The sequence below is a fragment of the Henckelia pumila genome, chromosome 4 (genome assembly GCF_033568475.1).
Source record: "Henckelia pumila isolate YLH828 chromosome 4, ASM3356847v2, whole genome shotgun sequence".
Taxonomy (NCBI): Eukaryota; Viridiplantae; Streptophyta; class Magnoliopsida; order Lamiales; family Gesneriaceae; genus Henckelia; species Henckelia pumila.
In genome coordinates this window covers 152,349,733-152,364,685 of record NC_133123.1, presented here as the reverse complement: position 1 = coordinate 152,364,685, position 14,953 = coordinate 152,349,733, and the positions used below count along the sequence as shown (strand labels likewise).

The 14,953-nt window shown below is 33.5% G+C and overlaps 1 long non-coding RNA gene across 1 annotated transcript; it reads left to right on the top strand.

Annotated features, from left to right (window-relative positions):
* The first annotated feature begins 6,266 nt into the window (after positions 1 to 6,266).
* On the top strand, positions 6,267 to 7,076 carry LOC140894507 (uncharacterized). Its single transcript, XR_012153846.1, has 3 exons — positions 6,267 to 6,527; positions 6,620 to 6,838; positions 6,983 to 7,076. It is a non-coding gene; the product is annotated as an uncharacterized lncRNA (long non-coding RNA).
* The last annotated feature ends 7,877 nt before the right edge of the window (positions 7,077 to 14,953 follow it).

Sequence of the window (14,953 nt, the reverse complement as noted above, 5' to 3'; positions counted from 1 at the left end):
AAGACTATTTAATTTATTTAAAAAAAAGACATACAAAAGAGGGGGATAATTAATGCACATGCAAACCAGGACGGGTCTGTAATGGACAGCTCGGGTCAGGAACACTCTAAACAATGGAGCAGAGTAACGACGTAAGCTGTGAAAGTGAAAAATGAAATGTTTACCGTCCTATTTATAGGAGTGAAATAATCTCAGCCTTCGGATGACGAAACCAATCAATGGTTCGGGATGGGCCACGTCACTATACTTGTCTCAAGAACCGTACCGTTAGAGAATCTTGGTCATTCATTCATAAGTTGATGCGGATCAGGATCCAAAACCGTGCAAATCATTGATTTGCTCAGCTCGAACTAACAAACAGAAAACACATTGAGTTTGGGACTCAACCAGACCCCTTGGTCTAAACTTCACACTTCCTCTAGACCAGAAAGGGGAGGTACTAATAATGCCCCCATAAATATTTGGGGTCTAGTCTGACCCAAACCCCAAACTCATATTTGGGAAAGTTAGTTCAAAATTCATATGCCAGGGCCCAAAGCTGAGAAAAATCCAGCCAATGCAAAAAGGTAAAATTCAGAGTCCAAGCCCTAGTTGCTAAGCCCATGGGGCCAAGCCCTATTTGGTCAGAGCAAATGCACGACCTGGGCATAAAACGAGGCCTAAGGACGGGATGAAAGTTCAATATCAAAGGTGATTCATGGTGCATAGCCTTAGTTACTGAGCCCATTGGTTTAAGCCAGAATAGGGTGGCATAGAGGCCCGACCTGGGCCCAATATGTGAGGACCTAGATATCGAAAATATTTGAGGATCTTTAACAGATAAAGATAATTTACGATAAATTCGAGATTTGATCAACCATTTAAATGGCTCAAGAGTCCTGGCTGCCATAACAGCTGAGTTCTACTCTAACACAAATTCTACCTTAACAAAGTAACTCACCTCCAGCCTCTATAAATATAGGTATTTCTTATGGTTTTACACATTCACTTCTTGCTCGCTCACACATTCACATAGGTATATTCTCTTGCTCTTACTTTTGTCACGCTCTTCATCTTTCGAACACTAACTTAGACGTCGGAGGGATCATGCCGAAAACACCTTCGACGCCCTCTAACGAAGTTTCTGTCTGTACAGAACACCGTCGTACCCGATCCGACCCGATGCATTTTTGAAGAGATTTGAATATCCGCTCTACCAGACCGAACCCGAGGTAAAATTTTGGTATCATCACGCTCGTTACTTTGTAATCACCCGTTACTTTGATTAATTAAAACTTTGATGCTTAAGAATATTATCTATTATTCCTACCCTATAACTAACGATAAAAACTTGTATGATACGGTCTCATGGATCTTTATCTGTGAGACGTGTCAATCCTACCTATATTTATTTATAATAAAAGTAACACTTTTGGCATAAATCGTAATACTTTTTCATGGGCGACCCAAGTATCAGACATATCTCACAAAATTATCAGTTCGCTAGTGTAGTATCTTCGTGCTAGGTGACTACAAGGTTCTGTCATTGTATCCTGGAATACAGTCATTCATTGTCATCCTCAAAGTATACACATGAGGACGAATCTGTTTTAAGAAAATTGTATATCGTACATGCCTCGGTTCTGTTATATATTAACAGTGTTCTCTGGTTTGATGAAAAGTTCATGTGATTAGTTTAAATAACAAGCACAAAATTGACACGTGAGACCGTCTCATATAAGCTTTTGTCAAATAAAATAGTAAAGTCAAATAACAAAAAAACTTCAAAAATTTTAATTAATTTGTGGCGAAGTAGAAGACAAAAACTCTCATGAGACGGTACCAAACATTAAGTTTGCCAGACGGATCTCTTATTTGGGTTAAATATGTGGAAAATATTTTTTCTATTATTAATATGAATATGATTGACTCGTATCACACATAAAAATTCATGAGAGCGTATTATAAGATATCTGCTCTAAATAAAATAAATGATTGCACAATAATTATTATTTTAAAAAAAAGATAGATTGTTTATTATTAAAATGAACTCTTAATATAATATATCATTGATTGCATCATAATAATAATAATAATAATAATAATAATAATAATAATAATAATAATAATAATAATAATACAAAAATTTTTATGAGATGGTATCACATGACATATCTCTTATTTGGATCAACTATATTTATGTCAAATCAAAATTATTAATTACTGTTATAAATATGGATAGGACACGTCGTCTCAAACGGTTTAATAAGAATCCTACTATGATAATAATTATTATATTATATCTTAAGTCCTACTCGACACCGTTTGGTTTGAGTGATATGATAAATAATACATAGATAAGTAATATAATATTAATTAAAAATAAATAAGAAATAATGGTGTTAATACATTATTTGATTTGATGGATAGATAATAATTCTTAGATTTAATTGATGTAAAATTAATAATTAATAGATGTATAAATAATATGACGAGAATAAAGCGAGATTGAATAAGATTAGTTATATATGTATTAATAATACACCAAACCAAACAATGTCTTAATTAATTATTAATTATTATTATAAAAAGATAACTTATTTATCGCCGCGTACACAAGCCATTCTAGGTTTCCTCCACTCGGGTTGGTTAAAAAAATAGGACTATCATAGGTAGTATTTAAAAAATAAGGATCTTGACTTTTTTTTTTTAAGAAAAAGGGAGTTGACTCTCTTAACCTAAAACTAAACCTATTAAATTAATTAGTTAAGTTAATTAAGAATTTGTCATCTTCTTCCCCAAAATTTCTACACGTTTGTTCCCAAAATAGATCAACCAAAAAAAATTTTGAGTCGACCAAAAGACCCAAGAATTACCAAGAACAACAACTTTTGAATCACTGAAAAAATTGGTGTTGCTCTTGGGCGAGAAAAGTTGCTGCTCTTGGCTTAAGCTGCTGTTTTAGGTCGAAGAGAACAAAAAAATGTTCTTGGATCGATTGATTTTTGCTCTCGGTCGACCCAAAAACAACTCTTGGGTCGAACCCAAGAGGTCGACCCAAATTTCTCTTGGGTCGACCAAGATATTTTACTTTTTGTCAACCCCTTGGGTCGACCAAAAGCAATTCTCAAGTTGAGAATTGCTTTTGGTCGACCTAATTGCTCTTGGGTTGACCAAGAGTTTTTCTCTTGGTCGACCCAAGAGCTTCTTGGGTCGACCAAGAGCAATTTTGCTCTTGGTTGGTCGACCAATCCAATCAAGAGAAAAATTCTTGGTCGACCAATCAAGAGCAATTTTGCTTGCTCTTGGTTGGTCGACCATGGTCGACCAAGAATTTTATGGGTCGACCATGATCGACTGAGAAGTTTTTTTGGTCATGGTCGACCAAGAATTTTATGGATAGACCATGAAAATTTTTTGGTAGATGATCTACCCAAAAATCTCTTGGTAAATCATAGAGATTTTTTGATTTTTATATTTTAAAATATATGGAATCATATAACATAATCGTGAAATCAGTCGATTAATATGTATAATTATAATCATATAAAATAATCATGAAATCAGTCGATTTATATGTTACAATATGTATAATCGTGAAATCAGTCGATTTATATGTTACAATATGTATAATTATATAACATAATCGTTAAATCAATCGATTCATATGTTACAATATGTATAATCATATAGCATAATCGTTGAATCAGTTGCATATAACATAATCGTTAAATCAGTTGATTCTTATGTTGAAATATGTATAATCATATAACATCATCGTGAAATCATTCGATTCATATGTTACAATATGTATAATCATACAACATAATCGTCAAATTAATTGATTTGTATATTGAAATATGTATAATCATATAATATAATTGTGAAATCGGTTGATTCTTGTATTAAAATATGTATAATCATATAACATAATCGTGAAAATCAGTTGATTAATATGTTACAATATGTATAATCATATGACATAATCATGAAATCAGTCGATTCATGTGTTACGGTATGTATAATCATATAACATAATCGTAAAATTGATCGATTAATATGTTACAATATGCATGATCATATAACATAATCGTTAAATCAGTTGATTCTTATATTAAAATATGTATAATCATATAGAATAATCGTGAAGACATTATAAATTGCACGATTATATATCAAACCTTAAATTCATCATTTTGATTGGTAAATTTAGTTGATTAATATGTTACAATATGTATAATAATATAACATAATCGTTAAATCAATTGATTCTTATATTAAAATATGTGTAATCATATAACATAATAGTGAAGACATTATAAATTGCACGATTATATATAAAACCTTGAATTCATCCTTCGATTGGTGAATTTGGTTGATTAATATTTTACAATATATATAATCAAATAACATAATCGTTAAATCAATCGTTTAATATGATACAATATATATAATCATATAATATAATCGTCAAATCAGTCGATTCATATGTTACAATATGTATAATCATATATTATAATCGTTAAATCATTGGTCAAAATTATGTAATTACGGGTCAAAATTATGTAAATATTGGTCAAATTTGTGAAATTAGCAGCGAAAAAATTATTTAAGTGCCTAATTTTTTTTGACAAACAGATCTGTTAAAAATAAAAATAAATGCGTTAAAAACAAACATGTATTATGAAATTGATAATTAGTCTAACCTCTTATGTTCGCATCCTAAATTTAATAAAATTTGGTTTTTTCGCGGCGCACAGTGCTTCTTTCCGCAGCGCGCATAACATGCTGCAGATATTGATTTCCACAGCGCGCGGCGCGCTGCGGAAGATTCTTTCCGCAGCACAAGCTTGAATCGACCCAAGCTCTTGGGTCGACCCAAGCATGGAGAACCAAGCTTCGGTAGATCCATTTAATTTTTTTTAAAAATATTTTAAATAAATAATTTAAAAAAACATATTAGATTTTTGTTCATCTATTTTGAAAGAGTTTGAAAAGAAGAATAGTGAGATAAGATCTGGAAAAAGAAAGAAAACGAGGGAAGGAGACGAGAGTTTGAAGAGAAATAAAGGAGAGAGAAGAGTGTGATAAAGATTTACAGATGAATCGATTTAAGTTTTAATACTAATAAATTTTTTTTATTTTTAATAAGTTAAATAAAGGGGTATATAAGGAAATTAAGTCTTCACTCCTTTTTCTTAAATATAATAGATTTCAATCCCTTCTACCTAAATATCCCTCCTCGACTCACGACCTCTTCAATTCACAGCCAAAACCTTCTTCAAGTTCATCGTAAAACGCTAATACAGGCTCTGTGTAATCCTACCGTCTTCACCAATGGTCAGCAAGAAGGATGCGTACCCCAATTTGGGTTTCCTAACCCGCAGATTTACGGGGGTTATGTTGCCTCGGCCAACCAGAGTCAAGAACAAGACTCCTGCGCCTATCTACCAAATCACGGCGGAGCAGAAAAATTTATGTGATTTGGAATTTTTTTTTAAAAAATAATATTTAATATTTAATAGGTGGAGGATATGGTGGAGATTTATTAAAATATTTAAGGATATTTTAGAGAAATAGAATGTTAAAATAAGCTATTTTTAAAAAAGTAAGGGAGATACTTTTTTCAAAAAATCTTATTTTAACATTTTATTTCTCTAAAATATCCTTAAATATTTTAATAAATCTCCACCATATCCTCCACCTATTAAATATTAAATATTATTTTTTAAAAAAAATTCCAAATCACATAAATTTTTCTAAAATAAAATATTATAACAATTTTATTTTTTAAAATATATTTTTATTCTAAAACTATTTTCATATATGTATAACTCGAAATATTATTTTCATATAATTATACCCTTTTTGGTAATTTCGACGATAAAAGATCTTATAATACCAAACACATCAACATATTTAAGTTATTTAAAATAAGTTTATCCAAACACTTTAACAACTTAGTTTAAAATAAGTTCTAACAGCTTATAAGCTCGTAAAACACAAGAATTGTGGAACTCATTTTTACTTTATAAAAAAAAATTTAAAGTTCCCCAGTCTCCCGAAATTACGAACTATGCTCAAATGCCATGAATTCCTATTCTTTTCTCTATCAGAATTAGATAATTTAGATTTGGATGGAAGGAGGATGTGGCTAGGAAATTTTGCGTGATCAAGTTAATGTGAAAGTAGTGTCAAAGACACTTGAGTTCAATGATTATTATAAGCGAGTTTGGTAGTCAACTCTTGTCGGCTTAAAATTTATTCAGAGGTATGAGCAGAAAAAATTTATGCATCCATTTCCATGCTTCCTTTTGAAATTTTCCTGTTCATACCTGATATTGTACTCGTGTGGAATTATGATCCATCAAACATATTGCTGATTGACTTTGAAATGAAGCAGCTTGTGTCTCAAGATGATTCCTCACGACAAATTTTCGTTTGCAAAGATTTGGTTGATGGCCGCACAGTTTGAAATACGTCAGTTAGATATTGATCGGGCGCGACGAATTTTGGGGTCAGCAATTGGTAGAGCTCCAAAAGATAAGGTATGATTCAACTGATTTGTTGACTGTGATAGATTGTTTTATTACTGGTTTTTCTCTTGGTTTTTACTATAAATTTCTATATTTATTAACAGATATTTAAGAAGTACATTGAAATGGAGCTGCAACTTGGTAACATCGAACGCTGTCGAAAATTGTATGAAAAGTATTTGGAATGGTCACCTGAGAATCCTTATGCCTGGAGCAAATATGCTGAGCTGGAAAGGTCCTTAGCTGAAACCGAACGTGCCAGGGCTCTTTTTGAGCTTGCAATTGACCAGCCTGCACTTGATATGCCAGAAGTTTAATGGAAGGTACTCTAAATTTCTATATTTATTAACAGATATTTTATTGATTACAAAATATTATTTACAAGCTCCACACATTTTTTGTTAAACTCAATTAAGCATGATAAATAAATGTGGCCCAAATTAATTACGGTTTCTTTATTATTGTAGGTGAATGACATGTGATGCAATGACATAAAAAAGGAATGGTTTCATTACGGTATTTAATATCGAAATTTGTAAATTTTATATTTTTAGAATACACCATGTTTTTTGAGAAATAATTTCTCATGTGTAAATGCAATTGATTTTCGGTAGATTTTAACCTAGTATATGGGTAATACCCCAATGATAGATCTAATGTTCCATGATTTGCCACGTCAACAATATATAATCAATTACGTCTATGTCTAAAAATACGAACCGTTATCTTTGAGATCCTTACAGTATATATATATATATATATATATATATATATATATATATATATATATATATATACATACATATATATATAATAACCGAGTTTTTGCCGTTTTTGACAAATTTTCGCCAAAATCATATTGCCAAAACCGGAAATAAAAAATTCCACACTAAAATTGAAATATTTACTTAATTGCATCTTTTATATACATATATGTGCATTAAAACATCATAATCTTTGCATCTTTTTATATACATATATTTACAATATTTGTTTTCCAAACAAATTTAAAAATCATTAATTATTTAAAAAAAGTTCTAAAAATTTGAAAAAGGTTTTAATATGAATGTAAACACACATATATATATATATATATAAACATCATTCCAAAATTTATATATCAATGTTTAATTACGTATGAATATTTACATATATTTGTATACAAATATATAATTCTATAGTCTTTATGTATATTTTCTTTTTCTTTTTTTGATCGGCTTTATGTATATTTTCTTAATCTTTATATATACTAGGTATGGGTCACCTCAATTCATGAGGTATTTACCGAGATAATTCCTAAATATATCCCTCTAGTTTCGCTAACGAGCCGATTATATCCTTTTTGTTTTTTTTGTCCTGAAAATATCCCTTAATAATTAAAAAGTGTCTCGAACATGTCCTTGAAACTAAATAATACCTATTCTGCCATTTATTTCCCAATTTTATTAAAATTATGCATAAGCCCATCATGCTTCCGTAAGATTAAAATTAAATACCTCTTTGACCATAGTGTCGTCTGGTCATATCTGTCGAGTTTTACGAAGTGTTCCTCACACCTCAACCACGCAGTCGCAACAGATGGTTTCTGCACAAGCTCCTTCAACGACACCCAGCACAGCCTTAATTCGTTTTCTATCTTAAGACGTACGGTATATAAGATTAATTATAAAATATAAGCATAGATGAACAAGAGACTTAGAAAATTTATTCAGACAACATATTATTACATAAATCAACCTCCTTTGAAGAGGAGGAGATAACTAGTTTAGCTACTCATAGTAACCTGGTTCTTGAAATACATAAAAGTAAAACTAAATACAAACTTAGAAAGAGAAATATTACAATATTTTATTTGTAAGAAAACTGAAGGGAATGATCGATGTCTTCAGCTTCCTCAAATGCCTGTATTTATAGCTGAAGCTCCACGTGTTTCACCGAGAAACTTCAGGGAATCTTACAGCTGTCTTGAATTATTTATGTCATTATTGATGGCATCTTTTGCTAGTGGGCGAGTCACATGCCCGATGACATCTTTTACTAGTGGAGGAGTCACATGCTTGACTTTTCCTTTTGGATTTATTCTCCTCACATGCCTTCTTTATTGCTGTCGGGGCATCTTTTGCTTTTGCAGTGGGCCCCTGGGAAAACGTGATTTTGGTGGTCCCTGTCCACCCTTGCTTGTCTCGGAAAAAATTTTTCGATCCGTTCGGGGTTTGAAGGTTTTTCCGAATTCTGGCTCCTTCTGGTTTGGACATTCTGGGCAGATATTTCCTGACCATCTTCCAATATGAGCCATGTTACAAAATTTTCGGCGAGTTTCTTTACTCCCCGGCAGCTTGTTGTTCCACAAAAAGTTTCTCTTCTTTTCGAAGAGTTCTTCCGCAAAAGCCGTAGTTTTTCCTGTCATTGTGTTTAACAGGAATGATCCGTTCAAAGAATTCTGATAAAATTTGAACGAAAACTTGACCTTGTCCATCTCGGTGAGACAAACCCAAATACCCCATGTCCTTCTGGTTGAGATTTCATTTTCTCCAAAAGTGGACACCAATGGTATTTCTTCAGATATAGGATCCTTGATAAATCTTTGATTATTTATGTCAGGTCTCCTTAGCCTGATGAAATGAAAAGGCTCGTGTGATCCTTTCCCTGTAGGTTCTGGAGCTGCACTAAAGAAGTATAACTCGAGCACATCTCCTCTGGACAAATGATCATTATTTGCCCATGTTTCTTGGACTGCTTCCTGAATCCATTTTGGTAGCTGAGATATTTCCTGGAAGCCTGGTGAAGTTGTATAAACCGAGGCTAAAGCCCCAAATTCATACCATAGTTTTACATCCTTATGATTGACATTGTTTTTTAGCCAAACCCTTGGATATATTCCTGCAACATCAACCCTGCAAGTGATCGGGTTGATTTCACTTCTCGTCCTTAATTTCTCCCATCTTTGTTGATAAACCTGAAATGGAGAAATGACAGCTGGGTTAGTATCAATCTTAGATTTGCCCTTATCAGTGTTGGGCCTAAGATTGATCTCTTCCTCTTTTACCCAAGAGGTGGGGGGTTGACTTGATGAGTTATCCTCATCTATTGTTGCTTTATCTAGATCATCAAAGGCTGATGATAGATTAGCGCTTGTTTCTTGAGTATTAGAATCCTCAACATCTTGTTTTACAACCGGTGGCTGTTTTTCTTGTTCTTGTAAAACCAATGGTTTTAACATTTCTTGTTTCAGAGAAACTAGTGGTTTTTCTATGGCACGCATAATTGGCCCTTGAATAGCAGCTCATAGTTGAATTTGAGCTTGCATACATCCTGTGATTCGATTGGATACTTTGATCCGATCAGCTTGTTGTAACCTGCCCGCCATATCGGCACTTATGACAAGTTGGTTGAACTCGGTTTGAAGCAACTCAAGGTGTTCCCTGAGATGCCTCTGCATTTTCATGATGGAATCTACGTCACTGCCTTCTATCTCTTGTTAAGAAATCTGCAAGAATATTTTCATGAGATTTAATAATAACAATATCAAAAATATAATTTTGACATAAAGCTTGCCATCTTAATAACCTAGCTTTCTCAGGTTTAAATTCAATCTTATTCCTTAGGAAAGCTTTTACCTGAGTGTTATCAACTTTCAAAGTGAATTTTTTAGCAAGTAAAAATAATGTCCATTTTTCGAAAGCCCTTTTAACTGCATAAAATTTCTTCTCGTTGATATGCCATCTGATAGCCTCAGATTCTGAAAAAAGACCGCTACAGTATCTGCATGGTATTTCTCCATCCGGAGTGATCTTAGTAAGCACTGCTGCCCACCATTCGTCACTAGCATCCGTAAATAACACCAGATCATCTTCATCCACGGGTATAGCCATTTTTGGGAGATTCTTACATATCTCCTTTAATTGGTTCACCCCTTTAGTATGGTCATCGGTCCATCCAAACCTTGCATCCTTTTTTAACAAAGGACTGAACACCTTTCTGTACATTGCCAGATTGTTTATGAACATTCCTGCAAAATTAATCACTCCTAAAAAATTTTGGAGTTGTTTTACATCTTTGAGTTTATCTGGAAAATTCTTTACCTTTTCCACAATATGGGGTTGTAGAATTATTCCAGTTTCATCAATCTCAATCCCAAGGAATTCAATTTTCCTTGTTGCTATGACTGCTTTCTTTTCAGATAAAACCAGTCCTTCTTGTTTACAAATTTTAGAGAAAATCTCTAAATGTTTAACATGTTCATCTATATTTTTTGATGCTATAAGAATATCATCAATATAAACAAACATGAAGTTGAAATAATCTTTACAAAGATTATCCATCTTTCTTTGAAATATTTGGGGTGCATTAGCCAATCCCATAGGCATAACTTCCCAAATATAGTGTCCTTGTGGCGTAGAGAAGGCCGTGAATTTCTTACTGCCTTCTTCCATTCGAATCTGGTAAAATCCAGACTTACTATCAAATTTTGAGAACACTCTAGCATTTCGTACACAGCTAATTAGATGTTCTCTACTAGGTATGAAGTACCCATCAAACTCCAGGATTTTATTAATACCTTGGTAGTTAATAACTAACCTGGGTTTCCCTCTTTTTATTTCACCATGATTTCTGACCCGAAAACCTGGGCTGCTATATGGTGAAACTCCTTTTTTGATTAGACCAAGGTCCAAGTGTTCCTTGATAATTATTCTCATATCCCTTTGATCTGTTATGTTCATTGGGATAGGCTTATATCTGATGAATTCATAATCTTTGCCTTTCTTTAGAGTAAGACTGACTTTGAGTTGATTTCTATCCCACCATGCCAAAGGATGCTCGTTGTAACTTTCTTTGAGCCTCTTTTTGACATCTTCAAGGGATACCTTATTTTCTAACTCTATATCTTTGTGATGTAGAGTTACCTTGAGAAGCTCCATATCCTCTGTTTGGAGTTCTTGTTCTGTTGTTATTTTCAACATGGTTTCTCTAAACCTTCTTGGATCTTTCATTTTTGGGTGAAAAATTTGTCCTTTATCACCATGCTGGCTGCGAAATATGATCGGCAATTGTCGATAAAAAGCAACCCTGAGTCTTTGAACGATAATTTTATGATCACAAATTGTAGTGAACATAAGTCTTCTTGACTCATTGTCTTGTGTGTACTTCTTAAACATTTGTAAGAAGTTATTTCCCAACAGGATATCAGCTCCTATATCATGGAAATAGATTGGTGGTGTCTTTACCTTGTACCAAGGTGTCTGACCTGCTCCTCCCATAAGGATCTCTGCTTGTTTTATTCATTTACAAAGAATTAAAATTCTGAGAGAGAAATCGCGTCCAGCAATTTTTGGTAATTCTTCTTCACATTCTTCAGGGAAGACTCCTCTTTTTGCTGTACAAATTCCTGCTCCTGAATCAATATAAGCTGCAAAGTATTCAGCCTTATATTGTTCATACAACATCCCTATCGGAATGTATATGGAGAATGTACTTGTTGTCATTTTTTAAAGGGATTACTAAATGGCTCTGCCATTTTTAACAGCCTGTGTTGTAACTCAGTAATCCGATTAAGACTATTCGCCTTTAGTATTCTTAAGGCTTCAGAAGGTAGAGTATGGTTACTTCTTTCTACCTCTTCAATGCGTTCTAGTAAATCATGTTCATGACTTACTAATTTCAACAGTTTCTTCTTCCTCTGTTTGTAAACAGAGTTTTCGAATCTGATTAAGGGATTGTCCCTTATCCAATTCTCTTGGTTTTCCATTTCGTAGAATTCTTATTGAATCCTCCAAGTCTTTTCTTTTGCCATGAACTCTATTCCTTTTTCAAGGCGTTTCCATGGTTTATGGTCCTCCAGAAACTCTAGGCCAAGAATGAGCTGATCTACTTCTTTTCCTGGAATTCCACTGATTTGAACTTCCAATTCTCCAATATTTATCAATCCTTGGTAAGTTTCTTTTTCCTATTGTTCCAAATAGTAAATCGAGTTACAAGGGAACTGGTTCCGATGACTTGTAATTTCGAATACTATTTTTACTTCTTTCCATCATTCTGGAGATCTCAGTTTTCCTATTATAGAAAACTCTTTTTCTTCTGGTGGAATTTCTTGAATAGGAGATTTATCCCATCTCCTACTTGTCATTCGGTTTCCTTGGAAAGATAACCTTCGAGATTCTATTTTAAGGTCTCTATATAGAACCGGTCTGTCTTGAATTTGAATGTCTGTTTCCTGAATTAAAGGAAACTCGATTCTTTCTGGATATATTGCATGAGAAACTTTTCCAAAGATCTCTGGAATTTCAATGAACTCATTTCTAATGAATAATTCAGAATGGTGAGTATTAAAAAGAGCATATGAAATTTGATATGTAATAGAATATGACCTATTACCTTCCTTCATTAGCCTTTTTTCTTTGAAGTTTTGATGCAACTTCAAGGCTCGACTAAAGTCCCTGTCAGCTAAATTGTAGGCTATTCTTGGATAAATAACTCATACAATTTTTCCTGCACAAAGATTTCCTGAGATAGTACCCAGGACAGCATCTTGAATATTTCCCATTCTTTTATCGCATACTACGATATCTATAGGTGAATCTATTCCTTCTTTAAAAGTTGCCTTAATCACTATTTGGATTGCTCCAATATGAATCCAAGACATCGTCCTTGCTTCCTCACTTTTCAACTTTTGCAATTCCTCTCTTATTTCTTCAAAAGAAATTAACTGCATCTCTATTTGATTACTTGTTAATTCCATGGGGATTGCCATTTCCCTTCTGGATACTTTGTAAATCAAATTATGTCTTCTTTGTCTAAGCCCTAGGTTGCCTAAGACTCTTTCTACTTGTCCTGCCGAAAATCCCTGGTACTTTTGTAACGTTGGATTTTCTCTCATAATCCTTTGGACCATATTATGAGATATCGTGGTTTGGCTAAAGAAACCAGCCAAACTTTCATGTGTTTCATGCCGAAACACTTCTTCTTTATTCTGATTCTGATTCTGATTTTGATTCATCCTCAGAATCTTCTTGACTAAACAATATCTCTTCTTCGTATATGCTTTCATCTGAGGGGATATCCTCAAATTGGTATATTTGGACTAGATCTTGAAAGAAGACTGCATCATCCATATCTGGTGTTGCTTCAAAGAGTTTAACTCTTTTTTTCTCGTTTTCTGGACAATTTGTAGATATATGTCCTCTTGCTCCACATGTCCAGCAGTTGCAATCCTTGAAACTTTCACTTGCTCTTGTATGAGTTCTTCTGAAAGTTCTTCTTGACGGTGTTTTTCCCCTGCTTTGTGATGAGCTTGTTACTGGGGATGTCCTTGTAGGTCCACTTCTTCTTCCTGATCTATAAGATCTGGCCTTTTGTTTGGACCAAAATGTTCTTGGCTTCCAAGAACTTCTCATTCTTTTATTATAGGGATTATTTCTGAATTTCTTTCTTTTAAATCCCTATGATCTGTTTCCAATGATCGTTGAAAGATCATTTTCTCTACAACATAAAGGTGTACGTTTATCTATACCCCTTATTTTCTTGTAGTTCTTTTGTAACGCTGCCATATGGCACCATTCTGCCAATTTTCCTTTCAAAAAGGACGCGCGTCTTACCAATGTATCAAGATGACCTGGAACGTATTCTTTAATCAGCATTTCTCTCCAGGGACTTGGCATTTTTGCGAAAAATAGCTGAATAGCTACATTTTCCTCGACTCCTGAATTCCATCTATATTTAGTGAATAACATAATGTATTCATCAACTAAACAGATATCATGTAACTCGAGGCTATACAGAGCTTGAGTATATCTTCTCTTTTTCTCTGTATCTTGATTATTGAAATAGTCTACCCCTATGAATTGTGCTTTAAATAGGGTGGCCATTCTTTCTCCAATCTCGCTGAGGGATTCTCCTGCTAAGATTGATTCTTTCGTATCTGGCATAGTAATCTCCCATGCAATCTTGACAGTTCCCATTAGACTCATTTCTAGAAGTTTAATGAATCCTTCTTTATTGAGATCTAACGTCTCTGCTGCAATTCTCATAGCTGACGTCCAATCATCTATAAGATCTTCTCTGTTTTTGAAATCCAAAACATCAAGGTTTAACATAACCCCGTAAGGATGTATTGGGTCTAAAACAGTCTTTCCGTAAGGAGTTTGATGGAGTGGGATTTTACTCCTTCTTGATCTGGTTCCTGCTGGATGTGAATTTTCTCCAACCTGGAACTCACTATGTGGTTCTTCTATTTTAACCACATATCTTGGGGGATTCCCTATGGGTTGTTCACCCTCAGGGGAATTCATTTTTAGATCTACTACTTTGAGATTCGCAAAAGAATCTGCAAGATCTTGTAGATCCTCGAGATTTAATCTTTCTAAAGTAGTCATCAGATAGTGTTTTTCTCTGATACTGCTTTTATAACATTAATCATTCTTTCATCATCAGTTAAAGGTTTT